General features: G+C 37.0%; 1 non-coding gene across 1 annotated transcript; it reads left to right on the top strand.

Moving 5' to 3' along the window:
• Positions 1 to 1,779: 1,779 nt before the first annotated feature.
• LOC113368497 lies at positions 1,780 to 1,934 on the top strand. The gene has a single exon (XR_003366411.1). It is a non-coding gene; the product is annotated as a 5.8S ribosomal RNA (ribosomal RNA).
• Positions 1,935 to 14,917: the final 12,983 nt, after the last annotated feature.

Below are 14,917 nucleotides of genomic sequence, written 5' to 3'. Positions count from 1 at the left end.
TGAGAAACAGCTACCACATCCAAGGAACGCAGCAGGCGCGCAAATTACCCACTCCCGGCACGGGAAGGCAGTGACGAAAAATAACGATACGGGACTCATCCGAGGCTCCGTAATCGGAATGAGTATACTTTAAATTCTTTAACGAGGATCTGTTAGAGGGCCAGTCTGGTGCCAGCAGCCGCGGTAATTCCAGCTCTAATAGAGTATATTTAAGTTGTTGCGGTTAAAAAGCTCGTAGTTGAAACTGTGTCCCACACTGTCGCTTCACCGCTCGCGGTGTTCAATTAGCATGTCTGTGGGACGTCCGGTGGGCTTGGCCCGTCAAAAAGCGGCCCAACTTAAAATCCTACCAAGGTGCTTTTCACCGAGTGTCGAGGTGGGCCGGTACGTTTACTTTGAACAAATTAGAGTGCTTCAAGCAGGTTTATTCGCCTGAATATTGTGTGCATAGAATAATGGAATAGGACCTCGGTTCTATTTTGTTGATTTTCGGAATTCCGAGGTAATGATTAATAGGGACAACTGGGGGCATTCGTATTGCGACGTTGGAGGTGAATTTTTTTATCGTCCAAAGACTAACAGAAGCGAAAGCATTTGCCAAATGTGTTTTTATCAATCAAGAACGAAAGTTAGAGGTTTGAAGGCGATCAGATACCGCCCTAGTTCTAACCATAAACGATGCCAGCTAGCGATCCACCGAAGTTTCTCTGATGACTCGACGGGCAGCTTCCGGAAAACCAAAGCTTTTGGGTTCCGGGAGAAGTATGGCTGCAAAGCTGAAACTTAAAGGAATTGGCGGAAGGGCACTACAAGGAGTGGAGCCTGCGGCTTAATTTGACTCAACACGTCTAGACACCGGAAGAATTGACAGATTGAGAGCTCTTTCTTGATTCGGTGGGTGGTGGTGCATGACCGTTCTTAGTTGGTGGAGTAATTTGTCTGGTTAATTGTGATAACGAACGATACTCTCGCCTGCTAAATAGACGTACTTTCTGGTATCGCAAAGACCCTCCGCTTCGGCTTTGGTCGTTGTTGGTTGTGGTTCTCACTACCGGCGTACAAATATATCTTCTTAGAAGGACAGGCGGCACTTAATCGCATGAAATTGAGCAGTAACAGGTCTGTGATGCCCTTAGATGTTCTGGGCCGCACGCGCGCTGCACTGAAGAGAGCAGCAGGTTTTTCTTTGCCGAAAGGTCCGGGTAATCCGTTGAAGCCTCTTTGTGCTAGGGATTGGGGATTGCACTTCTTCCCCATGAACAAGGAATTTCTAGTAAGCGCGAGTGATAAGCTTGCGTTTATTATGTCCTTGCCCTTTGTACACACCGCCCGTCGCTACTACCAACTGAATTATTTAGTGAGGTCTTCAGACCGGTTGCGCGGCAGCGTTTTGACATTGCCGATGTTGCTGGAAAGATGACCAAACTTGATTATTTAGAGGAAGTAAAAGTCGTAATAAGGATTCCGTAGGTGAGCCTGAAAAAGGATCATTAAGGTAAATTTACTATTAAGTGAATGAAACGTGTGCTATATGTTGCAATATACTGTTGCAGACTAAATGTTGTGCGCTCCTATAGTATAATATACTGTGGGCAAAATCCTCTAATAATGATCATTCGTTTTATTTGAAACGAGATCTTGTATCTCGGACCAAAAAGCGAATGCTTTACGGAGTATTAATTGTAACCATAATAAATATACTAGTTTCAGAATCGTCCAAGTTATCTTAAACGATTTCGAGTGAATCACGATCGAAACATGTATATATATATATAAAATTACCCTGAACGGTGGATAATTTGGTTCGTGGGTCGATGAAGAACGCAGCTAATTGCGCGTCGACATTTGAACTGCAGGATACATGAACATTGACATTTCGAACGCATATTGCGGTCCTCGGATACTGTTACCGGACCACCTCTGGCTGAGAGTCGTATAACATTACCAGACCGCCGCTTGCTTTGAACGGCTTGCCGGCGAATCATAGAGTTTCGCGTATATGCGTGCTCTTGAATAATGCACTCAACGTGTGAGCCAGTCCACTTTGCAACATCGGACATTACCGTTCGTTGACGTTCTGTGTGATTATGCCGGGCTGTGTCCTAGATATTTTATATTCCTGCGACCCTCCCGATAACCAAAAACCCTGACTCTTCGTAATGCGGTTTCGTTCCGGCAAATTTGGACGATTCAAAGATTCCTCGTCGACTTTGTGTGCGCTTACTACCGTTTGCGAGCACATCATAATCATAATACGACCTCAGAGCAGATGAGATTACTCGCTGAATTTAAGCATATTACTAACCGGTGGAAAGAAACTAACTAGTATTCCCTTAGTAGCGGCGAGCAAACAGGGAAGAGCCCAGCACTAAATCCCGCGGCCGGAATCGGACGATGGAAAATGTAGTGTTAGGGAGGATTCGATTATCTCGGTGCGTTGCGGTTTGCTTAAGTGAACTGAGGGATGACAATCCCGGAGCGTCTCACTCTCATTGCGAGAAGAGACGCACTCAGAGCGTACACGCTAGGACCCGAAAGATGGTGAACTATGCCCGGTCAGGTCAAAGTCAGGGGAAGCCCTGATGAAGGACCGTACCGATTCTGACGTGCAAATTGTTCGTCGGAACTGAAAGACTAATTGAACCATCTGGTAGCTGGTTTTTTTCGATGTTTTCTTCAGGATAGTTGACATTCGATAAGCGAGTCTTATCCGGTAAAGCGAATGATTAGAGGCCTTGGGTCCGAAACGACCTCAACCTATTATCAAACTTTAAATGGGTGAGATCTCTGGCTTGCGCCTCTTCACCTAGTCTGGAAGTCGGCAAATTGGATCCGCAAATTCGGTATAAGGATTGGCTCTGAGGATCGGGGCGTGCCGGGCTTGGTTGGAAAGCGGACGTATGCCGATGTGCCGGGCTTGGGTAAGATGAACTTGTCCTTGTGACTTAGATCCGAGATCGGTCCCGTATCTAGGCCCTCCGCGGATTTTTCTTGCTGCGAGGTTTTTGTGCCGGCAGAAGCAGAGCTTCTAAGAAAAGAATGCAAAGTCGTAACTAGATTCAAAACTAAATTTGGCAAAAATAACTGGGAATGTTATCATATAATATACATACAAAAGGCATACAAAAGGGCAAGAAATAACTATGTCAGAGAAATTAGGAAACATAAAACAACCTCATGGAGAGACTTTGTGACAAGCGTCGGTAACGAAGATCCCTGGAGTATAATATATAAAATCGTATGAGATAAAATAAAAAAGAAGGCTTTATTTTATCTCATACGATTGGAACTCCCTTCCGGGAACTTCAGTGAAACATAGAAAGAAACTGTAAACGTCCTTCTTAAAACTTGCTTGCCTACAGATGACCAGCAAGAGAACGCTGATCATATTAAAATTAGAGAAACTATACACCAATATCAAAATCAGAACCTCGAACCAATCATCGACTCTGTCGACGTAGAACGAGCACTACAAAAACTGAAAGATAAAAAAGCCCCCGGAGAAGACGGCTTCACTGGCGAAATAATCAAAAAATTATGGAGCCACAACAAACAATCAATCCTAAGTACACTAAACAAATGCTTCCAAGATGGTAGTTTTTCTACCGATTGGAAACAGGCAAACCTATGTCTAATTCCCAAACGAAGGAGTAAAAACAGAAGGCTTACCAAATCATACCGTCCAATTGCCCTTCTGCCAGTGATGGGAAAGATCTACGAGAAAATACTCGTAGTAGGCGTCTCCACGGAGGACGCATTGCTAACCTTTAGAAAATGCATGGCAACAGATATGAAGTATGTACTTGTTATATTTGTGGATATTGAAGGTGCCTTCAATAACCTGTGGTGGCGTGCCATTACACATAGGCTGACGCAGGCAAACTGCAGCAGCCATATGGTAAATATAGTCAAGGACTACTTCAAAAAGCGAAGCGCCTATGTAAAAGATAACACAAAGAAGGTTGGGAGAAGCATGCAGAAGGGATGTCCACAGGGATCAATAATTGGGCCTGTTGCATGGAACTTTTGCATGAACGTTCTTCTAGATGGCCTAGCTCAGCTAGGAGAAACTGTGGAACCTGTTGCATACGCAGATGACTTGGCGCTAGTAATTAAAGGAAACTCCAGAAATGATCTGGAAAAGACTGGTACTATGGCGCTTAAATGTGTTGAAGATTGGTGCGTGACGCATAAAGTGAAGGTCAGCAGTGGAAAAACTGTCGCAATGATGATAAATGGTAGACTTAATGAAGGCAGACAACCAATTATTAAGGTTGACAACAACAACCTGAAATATGTAAAAGAAGTGCGATACTTGCGAATTACTATAGATAACAGGCTAAACTTTGTAGCGCACACTAAGTTTTTAAGAGAGAAGCTAATCAGCTTCATCCTGAAAATCAGGACGGTTGCAAAGGAGGAATTGGGCCTTAAAAGAGGCACCCTTGACACTTTGTACAAGGTAGTGATAATACCGATAGCAACATATAGCGCTGCTGCGTGATTTGACAAGTTGTCCCACGCGCACAACCTTAGAAACCTGAACGCCGTGCAAAGAACAATACTACTGACTCTCACCAAGGCGTGCCGTACCATCGCAACAAATGCACTACAAACAATAAGTGGCCATTAGACTTAGAGATTACACAGCAATAAACATTGTAAAAAAATGAGAAAATTAGCTGGAATAATCATAATTACAATCCAATAGCGAACCCAAGCAGAGAAATCCTCAATCTAGAGGTTAAAAAGATAAATAAAGTAATAAAGCTGGAATGGCAGAAAAGATTGGAATTGGCAAATATGGGTAGGTTAACCTACGGTTTCATTGGCAATATAACATACGATACAAAAAACAAATGGTTTAAACCCAGTAGAGAGTGCGTGTATATTCTGACCAGATACGGCCCGTTTAGGCACACACTTTACACAAAGGGCGCCACAGAAGACGACAAATGTCCTTTCTGTGGAGGAAGCGAGACAAGCGCGCACATGCTGGTCATGTGCGACAGATATGATGAATTAAGAAGGCAAAACCTTTTTGAAATAGCAGGGAACACAAACCTTGATGTGTACCTGGAAAGCAAAGCCAATTACCTGGGGCTTGTTGCTTTTGCAGCACAAGCCATTAAAACCAGAAATGCAGTACAAAACTAAAAATAGAACCTATAATCCAGGCTGAAGCTAGGAAGGCAGGACCGCCTCCACGTGGTTAGGGATAGAAACGTCAGTCCACTGACGGCCAAAGGTCGTGCACAACACCCACAAACATAATATTTATTTTTGAGAAATAATCAATTATCGAGCAGACGCTACGTAGCAATGGGTGAAAGCTCGAGCTTTATGGAATAAGAATAAATAATGAATGAATAAATTTCCCTATCTACTTCCTAACGAAACCACTGCCAAGGGAACGGGTTTGGAAAAATTAGCGGGGAAAGAAAACCCTGTTGAGCTTGACTCTAGTCTGGCATTGCAAGAAGACATGAAAGGTGTAGTATAAGTGAGAGATAGAAATATCATCGGTGAAATACCACTACTTTCATCGTTTCTTTACTTACTCGATTGGGCGGAAAGCGTGCGTCGAAAACTTGCGTTCCGACTGTCACGGTTTTCTAGAGCCAAGCGCATAAGAGTGGTGTGAGGCATTATGCCGATTGCCAACAATACTCTAGTGTGATCCGATTTGAGGAAACTGCTAGGTCATAATAACGCAGGTGTCGGAGGACAGAAACCTCGCGTAGAGCAAAACGGCAAATGCTGGCTGGATCCCGTTGTTCAGTGTTCACCGGGACTGCGAAGGCGCGACCTAGCGATCCTTTTGGCTTGAAGAGTTTTCAGCAAGAGGTGTCAGAAAAGTTACCACAGGGATAATTGCAAAGCAGAATTTGCCATGTGTTGGATTGTTCACCCACAAATAGGAAACGTGAGCTGGGTTTAGACCGTCGTGAGACAGGTTAGTTTTACCCTACTGATGAATCGTCGTTGCGATAGTAATCCTGCTCAGTACGAGAGGAACCGCAGGTTCGGACATTTGGTTCACGCACTCGGTCGAGCGGCCGATAGTGCAAAGCTACCATCTGTGGGATTATGCCTGAACGCCTCTAAGGCCGTATCCTTTCCAGACAAGTAAGCAACTATATCTCGTGAGTCGAAAGGCTCAATACATTGTGATTTATTAGGTATTCGGCACACGCCGTTTATCACACGAGCCATTTTTAGCCGAATGAGGCGCTGGACAGTGGCGGTATCCATCCGTTATATCTGTTTGCCTATAGCGGTCGATAATGGGTCACTGGTTTGATGTAGAGATTCGGAATTGTTTGTAAACGACTTAGGTACCTGGCGGGGTGTTGTACTCGGCAGAGCAGTTACCGCGCTGCGATCCGTTGAGACTCAGCCCTTGGCTTGGGGATTTGTCATGTTGGCTTGACGTCACCCCACGCTATTAGAGCATGAACCTTAAGCCGTCGCATTGCAGCATGCCACAATCAGTCGAAAACTTGTACATGCTGTACATGTGACACTTCTTCGGTATCTACTTAGCTATTTTGTACAATGTGCGTAAGTCAGCACGTAAATCAAAACTTATCGACAAACTCCAATACTAGAAATATTCATTATTTTTTTCAATCACCATAATGGTAAGAAAATAGTTATAAAAATTTTGAGAGTTAACGAAATATATGTTTTTAAGAGAAACATTTCATATTTTTTATTATAAATATATGATATAATTCATTAAACTCTAAATAGGAGAATGTTTTTTTCAAAACTTCTTGGATATGCGTAAAAGTTACCAATTAAAATAAACAAGTTGTTAATAAGCAAAGTACGTATAAGTTATCAATAATGCAAAATGCGTGCAATTAGTCAATGTGTAAAATACGTGCAAGTTGTCAATTTGCAGAATGCGTGCAATTTGTCAATTTGCACAATACGTGCAAGTTGTCAATGTGCAAAATACGTGCAAGTTGCTATTTTTATTTAATTTTTGTAATATACTCTAAATAAGTAGTAACTTTCAACCTATAAAGATTTCGATTATTTTATAATAAAATATTCAGTTCATTTATTTCTTTTTTAACAAAATATTCAGTATTTATATATAATTTCAACTACATCAAGTATACTTTTAGTGGATAATAGCGAGTAAGTCTAACCTAGAATCTTGCATCGAATCAGGTTAAAACCATTTTTCGGCTTTTTGAATTCAGTAACTTACGGTCACCTCAAACTACATCAAATAAACTTTTAGAGGACATTAGCGAGTAAGCGTAACGTAGAATCTTGCATCGAAACAGGTTAAAAACATTTTTCGGCTTTTTGAAATCAGTAACTTGTGGGTTCCTCAAAGTACATCAAGTAAACTTTTAGGGGACATTAGCGAGTAAGCGTAACCTAGAATCTTGCATCAAAACAGGTTATAAACATTTTTCGGCTTTTTGAAATCAGTAACTTACGGGTACCTCAAACTACATTAAGTAAACTTTTAGGGGACATTAGCGAGTAAGCGTAACCTAGAATCTTGCATCGAAACAGGTCAAACTACTTTTGTAGAAAAATATTGTATTGGGTTTTTAGAAATGACATATATTTATTCTATTATTTATTTACATGACACGGTTTAAATACTACATTTTTATTTCTTTAAATAATATTTTTATTTCAAATAAAATTTCTTACATTTAGCTAATACAATTAAAATAAATTAATATTTGAAATTTTGCTTGCTTTTCAGTCGAGGATGCTTCTCACGAGATAGTAGTGTCGCTGTAATAGCCCCTTCGCGATTTTGCTCTAATACGCGCTTTGATACATTAACCAGTAATTGAACTTGTCTCTCAGTTCCCTGAATGTGGACGGGAATTTTGGGGTCACTCCATGGACACTCATTGCTTTGTAGATATTGTACTAGATGTTCATGAGAAATATTTCGGTTCGGATCAGGGGCGTGAGGCCCCGGGCTAGGGGGGGGGGCCAACGTACGTAAGCAAATATTATTAAAAAAAATTATTTCACAAAAAGCGAATTAATCGTGAAAAATTTGTTCAATGAATTTTTTTTTATTTATTTTTCTTAGCTATACAAAGTACATTCAGCTACATTTGTTACAGTTATATATCAAATGAAGCTGAATGTACTTTGTATAGCTTGCTATGAAAAATAAATCAAAAAAAAAATAATAATAATTTAAAATGAAATTTAATGTCAATAAAAAAGAACGCAAGAAATGTAGAATTATTATTTTAAAGTGTATTTTTTCCGGGCCGTGGGGGCCCAACCTGCCCAAATATTAATAGATTCTTACGAATTTTTATCTTATTTCGCAAATAACAAAAGTTAAAATAATCATGAAAACTTTCTTGCAACTAAATTTAATTCCGAATAAAACATGAGCGTGCAGAATATAAAAATATAACTCGTTTCGAGTAGTATAAAGGGTTGCGATAGAATAGAGAACTAGCGTTTTAAGTCATTTTGTGCAAATCAAAAAATTAAAATTAGTTCAGCAGTTTGCTAAATGTTTCGAAAAATTAGCAAAGGAATGGAACGTAAACGACTGTTTTCAAAAACAAAAGGGAAAGTATAGCAACCCGTAATCTTGTTTCAAACACAACATATACTATTGCTAATTATACATATTAATTTCTCAAACTAAACAAAGATCAGAGAATTCGACTCAATTAGTATGTTCGAATAATTACTACTCGAGTCATTTAGCAAAGCACCTGTCTTCATGAAACTTTCGTCTAAATGCAGTAAGATCATCTCTGTTAATTTTTATAACAAATTGTAAACACTCTAAAAATATGTTTAAAATATGAAATTCAATATTTATTATATTGCTGCCAAAATTCAATACTTTTGCTTATAATTTTCCCGAAGTAATTTTTGCGAACAATTTACCCAGTTGCAACCGCAAATGCTGAAAGCTTTTCAGAAATAAAACTGATAAAAAATTAGTTAATTAGTTGTAAGCCTTAGGGAACTTTGTTTGTATTTCCCGATATGTGTAAATAATCGACACAATCAATAAGAATTTAAATTTATTCCAAATTTATATTATTTTTTAAAAAAGAAAGAGGTTCGAAGGATAGATTCTGAACAGTTCTTGATATTGAAACGAGGGCGAAAATTTTAGGACTCTTTCCTTAATTTGGAGGAATCGGCTCAGCCTATCGTTGTAAACAAACATTTTCTGGCAAAAAATATAAACATTTCTTTCGGGAAGTTAAACACTTCTATGATACAGGAACAGCAGTCAGATCATTATTGTCCATAGAAGCAGAAACTTTATCAAAAACTATAAGCTATGATTTAATAAATGTGTAGATTGAATTTGAATCGTTTGTAACGTTTGTTTTGGAAAAGAGATAGATAAATATTGAAGTGCAACTTGATAAAAAAAAATTGAGAAGATTCTGCCCTGTTTAAGGGGCCCCCAAAAAAATTTTGATACGAGGCCCCGCCAATGCACGCTACGCCCCTGGTTCGGATATATTTGAATAATCATCCATATCTATCATATTAGTATAGTCGGTGCATTCGAAATTTATTTCGGGTGTTTTGTAATCTCTCAATTGCGTCAGGTCTTCTACATTATTACGGTAACATAAGATTTTTCTTATAGCTGAATCTCGTATTTTCTTTTTATTATCAAACAACATTGCTAATAAAATATCTTCCGAGTGAGCATAGTATGCTAATTTGTCTTAAATTCGAGTTTAAATATTGCGTCCAGCTAATAAATTTATAAAATAATATACTACCATACACCACAAAGTTGTAATATTTAATGTTAAAATACATTGAAATATATACTTTCATTACGTAGTTTGCCCGAATTTTCAAATTTTTGGATGGCTTATTAGTAGTTACATATAACCGAAGTAACCTACTAGCCTTCGTGAGCCAACGGGAATGTGCTATTGGCCTTGGTTTCATGTTAGCTAAGTCTGTCGATACTTCTCCAGAAGCAACTGCTTTAGCTAATTTTATTAAATAACTTGAGTCAGTTGTCGATTCAACAGGACTTAAATCAGCCAAATTTTCAAGTGCGATTATTTCAAAGTCTGTTATCGGCTGGAAGTACATAAGAAAAAATAAGTTATATTGAATTTGAACATAAAGTATTAAAAAATAGTACATATGTTATAACTCACCGGTATATTTTCGCATGTTTCAACTTGTTTGCTTAAGGGGGGCGATACATGTAACAAGAAAAAAAAATCGATTTTTTTTTTTCATAAATCGTTACAATAACATCTCAAAAATATGCCTGTAAATATTCAAAACAAAATTATCATTATTTATACAATAAAAACTCATTTAAGTGCCACGCCTCAACTCGACGCTTGAGTGCTATTGTACTCTTATCTGTTTCTGTGTCAAAACTTTAAACGTTTTTTTCTCAAAACGACATTTTTGAAATTTGCGAGCGGGATAACTCAAAAAGTTCTCAACCGATTCCAATGAAATTTTGCACACATCTACTTTACAGTATTAGCTTCTAGATAAACCTTAAACATTCCAAAAAAAATTTAAAAAATTAACCCTTTTACCAAAAAAAACCATTGAAAAAAAGGTGAAAAATTGAACTTTTTTTTCTAAGGTGTGTCAATTTACGATTTTGTGACTTTTTTAAATTTTTTTTTGGTTTAACTAGAAGATATATGTTTTATGAACACGTACAAACTATTTTTTTTAAATTCAGATCACCGTGCGAAAAGTGAGAACGCCCGCAAATTGATGGCGTTTTCCGAGAGGGTCTTGGCAGATTTATTTTTACGGCAGCCATTCAAAAAAAAAAAAATTTAAAAATTTTTTTTTGTGTATTTTAATATATAATAAATAACCCTAAAAAAAGTTCAAAAAGATTCAATCATTCCTTCCCAGTTTAAAAGTCCTCAAAAAATGGTAAAAAATAAGGCGATTACATGTATCGCCCCCCTTAATATTCCAGTTTTGGTTCGTGGTCTAGTGGTCAATGATTTTTCCAACTAGTTAAATAAATGGCGAAGTGGAAGTTCGTTAAAGTGGAGAAGGCACACAAACCAATGCAGTGGCCTATTTAACTGAATTTCAAATCGACTTAAAATTCCATTTCTTACGCCTGTATTTGCTGGTTTGCCATCGCAACATATGCAATAATCAAGAGCTATTCCTTTATCGGCGAAAAACTCGTTCAATTTGATTACTTTACTTTCCGAACCTTTATTTTCCAATTTTATGTAACCCAACAATTGACAATTCGGTTCCTTTAAAATAACTAAATGCGCTTCTTTAATCATTCGTGGGTGTAACTTCTTATCGATTTTTTCCATGGTAATAGAATCATTTTTTCTGCCGTCGAATAAAAATGCTATTAGTTAAGAAAAATTATATCGCTTGTGTAGAGTTTGCCTATTTTTCTGCCTCTTACGAACACTTTTATTTCTATCCATAATGACAGGATTGCCCTAATCAACCTGTACGTCCAGGTCATACAGGAGTGCTGTCGCCGCACCAGAACCAACTCTATCAGAAATTGCAAATCTGTCGCGCATTAAGGCATAGATTGGAACTTTATATCTTCGACTATATGGTCCACGATTTATATGAGAAGTATTTGGTGAACTTTCCGAACTGCTTTTAAACTCAAAACCAACATCTGGAGTAATGTCTCACCTGGATTAATATCGCTAGTTATTGTAGATGCTGATACTTCATCTTCAATTTTTATAATATATTCTGGTATCGTAGATTTCCTCTCATTATGTTGATCCATCATAAACGCTTGTAAATGTGGTGGAATCAGTCCGCAACAACACAGTATTCTTTGCAAATCGCATTTGCATTTTCCAATATAAAATAATTCTTTCGTAGATTCTACAAACTCCTGAAATGATGCTTGGGTAGACTTGCTTTTATTTGCACTTTTATATTTATCAATCAATCGGTTCAATTTTCTAGCGATACTTTGTTTCTCCATAATTGGAATATCAATTTTTTCCCACGTCTGAATCAATTTCGTTACCACATTTGGAGTAAATGTTATATATGAAAACATTGTATTTTGTTTTTTTTTTAGTTTTCCGCCAAATAAAAATAATACCTGATAATTTCCACACTTGTCGGAAGATTCACTCCTGTAAATTCTTCTGCTTGTCCAAATGTAATTTGATCATGCGAGCGCATATGATTCAAATTACTGGCACTTGCGCCTGCATTTAAATAAGAATTCGCCATTGATAACGCCTAACTGAAGAACTGAATGAAGATTTATGCGGATTTGTCACATTAATATATTTTTATCAAAATTTCGAGAATTATAATGAAAAAATATAGCGCGCTCTGATGGCAATAAATAACAACAAACTAAACCCGGTTTAAAAAACCCCGCACAAACTATTAATAAAAATATAACTCACAATTTGAATTACTCACATGCCTAAAATAATATATTTACTTATTAAAAACAGTATTTTATTGATAATTACGCTGGCTAAAAAGTTATTTGCGATATATGGTTTTGCAGTCAAAATTCATTTAAATAACACATGTATTTCATATAAAAAGGAGCCCATATCGCTTAATTTTACTTCAATAATAAAATGGCCCGGCCTAATAGATATATATATATATATATATATATATATATATATATATATATATATATTAGGGTGGGCCGAATCATTATAGAAGTAAAATTAAGCGATATGGGCACCTTTTCATATGAAATATATGTGTTATTTAAATGAATTTTGACTTCAAAACCATATATCGCAAATAACTCTTTAGCCAGCGAAATTTTCAATAAAATACTGTTTTTAATAAGTTAATATATTAATTTAGGCATGTGAATAATTCAAATTGTGAGTTATATTTTGATTGATAGTTTGTACGGGGGTTTTTAAATCGGGTTTAGTTTGTTGTTATTTATTTCCATCAGAGTGCGCTAGTATTTTTTTATAATAATTCTCGAAGTTTCGAAATGAATATATTAATGTGAAAAATCGGCATAAATCTTCATTCAGTTCTCCAGTTAGACGTGAAGTATCAATGGCGAATTCTTATTTAAATTCAGGCGCAAGTGCCAGTAATTTGAATCATATGCGCTCGCATGATCAAATTACATTTGGGGAAGCAAAAGAATTTACTGGAGTAAATCTTCCGACAAGTATGGAAACTATCAGGTATTATTTTTATTTGGCCGAAAAATCAAAAAAACAAAATAAAATGTTTTCATATAAAACATTTACTCCAAATGTGGTAACGAAATTGATTCAGACGTGGGAAAAAATTGATATTCCAATTATGGAGAAACGAAGTATCGCTAGAAAATTGAACCGATTGATTGATAAATATAAAAGTACAAATAAAAGCAAGTCTACCCAAGCATCATTTCAGGAGTTTGTAGAATCCACGAAAGAATTATTTTATATTGGAAAATGCAAATGTGATTTGCGAAGATTACTGTGTTCCTGTGGACTGATCCCAGAACATTTACAAGAGTTTATGATGGATCAACATAATGAGAGGAAATCTACGATACCAGAATATATTATAAAAATTGAAGATGAAGTATCAGAATCTACAATAACTAGCAATATTACTCCAGGTGAGACATATACTCCAGATGTTGATTTTGATTCTAAAAGCAGTTAGGAAAGTTCACAAAATACCTCTCATATAAAACGTGGTCCATATAGTCGAAGATATAAGGCTCCAAGCTATGCCTTAATGTGCGACAGATTTGCAATTTCTGATAGAGTTGGTTCTAGCGTGGTGACGGCAATCCTGCGTGACCTGGGCATAACGGATGATTGGGGCAATCCTGTCATTATGGATCAAAATAAAAGCGTTCGTGAGAGGCAGAAAAATAGGCAAGCTCTACACAAACGATATGATTCTTCTGAATTAATAGCATTTTCATTCGACGGCCGAAAAAATGATTCTATTACCGTGGAAAAAATCGATAAGAAGTTTCACCCACGAATGATTAAAGAAGCGCATTTAGTTATTCTAAAGGAACCGAATGGCCAATTGTTGGGTTACACAAAATTGGAAAATTAAGATTCGGAAAGTAAAGTAATCAAATTGAACGAGTTTTTCGCCGATAAAGGAATAGCTCTCGATTCTTTGATAGGCATATGTTGCGATGGTGAACCAGCAAATACAGACGTAAAAAATGGTATTTTACGTCGATTTGAAATTCAGTTAAACAGGCCACTGCATTGGTTTGTGTGTCTTCTCCACTTTAACGAACTTCCACTTCGCCATTTATTTAACTATTTGGAAAAATCATTGACCACTGGACCACGAACAAAAACTGGAATATTAAGCAAACAAATTGAAACATGCGAAAATATACCGGTGAGTTATAACATATTTACTATTTTTTAATACCCTATGTTCAAATTCAATATAATTTATTTTTTCCTATATACTTCCAGCCGGTAAAAGACTTTGAAACAATCCCACTTGAAAATTTGGCTGATATAAGTCCTGCTGAATCGACAACTGACTCAAGTTATTTAATAAAAATAGCTAAAGCAGTTGCTTCTGGAGAAGTATCGACAGCTTAGCTAACATGAAACCAGGGCCAATAGCACATTCCCGTTGGCTCACGAAGGCTAGTAGGTTACTTCGGTTATATGTAACTACTAATAAGCCATCCAAAAATTTGAAAATTCTGGCAAACTACGTAATGAAAGTATATATTCCAATGTACTTTAACATTAAATATTACAACTCTGTGGTGTATGGTAGTATATTATTTTATAAATTTATTAGCTGGACGCAATATTTATACTCGAATTTAAGACAAATTGTGAACAATGTTGCTAAAGAAAACGCATACTATGCTCACTCGGAAAATATTTTATTAGCAATGTTGTTTGATAATAAAAAGGAAATACGAGATTCAGCTATA

Source organism: Ctenocephalides felis, unplaced genomic scaffold, assembly GCF_003426905.1.
Source record: "Ctenocephalides felis isolate EL2017-DRISC unplaced genomic scaffold, ASM342690v1 CF-g0.4_SCAFFOLD_01170, whole genome shotgun sequence".
NCBI lineage: Eukaryota > Metazoa > Arthropoda > Insecta > Siphonaptera > Pulicidae > Ctenocephalides > Ctenocephalides felis.
This window is presented reverse-complemented; position numbering and strand designations above follow the sequence as displayed.